This window comes from Cryptomeria japonica, chromosome 8 (assembly GCF_030272615.1).
Source record: "Cryptomeria japonica chromosome 8, Sugi_1.0, whole genome shotgun sequence".
NCBI lineage: Eukaryota > Viridiplantae > Streptophyta > Pinopsida > Cupressales > Cupressaceae > Cryptomeria > Cryptomeria japonica.
Genome location: NC_081412.1, coordinates 161364483 through 161366540, shown reverse-complemented (window position 1 = coordinate 161366540; position 2058 = coordinate 161364483). Strand labels below are relative to the sequence as shown.

General features: G+C 35.7%; 1 long non-coding RNA gene across 1 annotated transcript; it reads left to right on the top strand.

The window, feature by feature from the left end:
• The first annotated feature begins 216 nt into the window (after positions 1 to 216).
• On the top strand, positions 217 to 1223 carry LOC131044807 (uncharacterized). Its single transcript, XR_009105708.2, has 2 exons — positions 217 to 603; positions 899 to 1223. It is a non-coding gene; the product is annotated as an uncharacterized LOC131044807 (long non-coding RNA).
• The last annotated feature ends 835 nt before the right edge of the window (positions 1224 to 2058 follow it).

Here is a 2058-nt window from a genome sequence, read left to right as displayed (position 1 = left end):
AATTTTCTAAACGAATCCATCCTGCCGTGTGAATTAAAAATATTGGTAGAGTTGGGCACGAATATGTCTTTTAATCTTTCATATTTTAGCGGAATTCTAGTTGGAATAATAGACCTCCACGTGGCCAGAACATTGAAGCCGCCTCCTTGTGACGTAAGCAAAGTTAACTTGCATTAGCCGGTAGCATTCCTTGGAAGCCAATAATAATAAGCCAGAACTGGGTAGAAGCTTCAGAGTCGTTGAAATTGCAGACGACCATTGACCAACCCTCTTGTTGAACAGCGAAGAAGTTTCTACCTGCTACCGGCGGTCAATAAACACACATATTAAGTAATTAGTCCACGTGTTCATTTCGCTTCTATAAATTCCCGCTGCTAATCGAACCCTGGCATCGTTTAATCTTCTGCGTGTGAAGGATTTTGATTTTTGCGAGAGCATTTTCTGTGTGAAGGATTTCGATTTTTAAGTGTTGACAAGCTTTAGGAAAAATGGCAAGCAGAGCTTTCATTAGCGCAGTTATGGCGGTTGTTTTGAGCATGCTTGCCTTTATGGCGGTGAATGCTCAGGAAGTTTCAGCCCCTGCGCCTGTCCCTACCAGCGATGGTAAGGTTCTTTAATGTGTTAATTAGTACTGGTGTTGAGTATTGGATGCACAAATTGTTATTTCTTCTGATTAAAAGTTGATTCTGTCTGGATCTTTAACCCTCTGTTTCTTGAGGAATTGACTTGGCTTCATTTTTATTGTTAATCAAGCCCTTATTCACAACGAAATTTAATTTCTTCATTTCTCATAGGTTCTCTGTGAAGCAATTGATTTCAGCAATGAATCCCCCAAAAATATTGTCTGTTTAATTTTTTTTTTGTGCGGTTTTTTGATATTATGAATGAATGGATGCAGGGTACGCCATTGACCAAGGAATCGCCTACATCCTCATGCTGGTGGCATTGCTTGTCACCTATTTCTTGCACTGATTGCACACCAAACATTCTTTCTTCGGATCACACGGATTGTTTTCCTTATTGAATTAGGGTCTGCATAAATTTTCAAATCAAGTGCTGCAAAGATTGATCTCCTATTCTTTATTCATTATCCATGCCTGCTCTGTAAAGATCGATCTCCAATTCGTTATTCATTATCCGTGCCTGCCAGGGCATGATTGTACAACAGAAATTTTTCATTAAGATTATCTTTATATGAGAAATAAATTATTTTTTTAAAATCATTCTGTTGCCTATCCTAGCGTCCTGTGAAAATGCTTTGCAGAGAATGTTCAGTTTTGGCCACTCTGAGGTACATTTACAATTAAATGTTTAGTGAATTCAAATCTTTAATAGAAATTTAATTGGAAATAATCTAGGAGATTTGAATGAGGATACAAATTTTATTAAGCAGGTCTGGTTTTTGTAATTATGCTCTCAGTGCTTAAATATTATTTTGCAATTGTTGTAAATCTGCACACCTGTACCAATCTTTAAATGTTTTCTGTAAACAGGTTGTGCTTCTGAAATATATTTATTTATAATTCTCTGGTTACAGAGATCTGCCTGAAAAAAAAATATTGAAACATCAAACACTGGGGTCATTAGAAAACCGTTGAAAGTCTATCACGACATCAGTGACGAGGCAAGTTTGGAAATGGAGATGAAAGAAAAACTTGATGAAGATTTCTTGGATGAATGGTTGAAATCGAACAATCTTAAAATAAATACATTTAAAAAGCGTTTAAGGAGAATTAAACAAAAGTAAAGACAACAATAAAGTTTGAAGATAGAAAACTTCCTAGAAGATCTTCCTGCAATTTTGGGAAACTTCTTCCATGGTTTATCCAAAACTAATGATCATAAAAAAAGTTCATAGATTATGTTCATAAGAAAATATGTGAAGCAGCCAAACAGGATGATGAAGGCAAATGCTAGAATTTGGCTTAACCGAGTTTGGAGATTTACAGGACACGATCAAGCAAACATCCAAATGCAAATGACTTGAATGAAGCTATCACTTCTTTTCTAGAGCATTTTCCAAGATTGATACATTTTGCTATTTATGTTATTTATTTA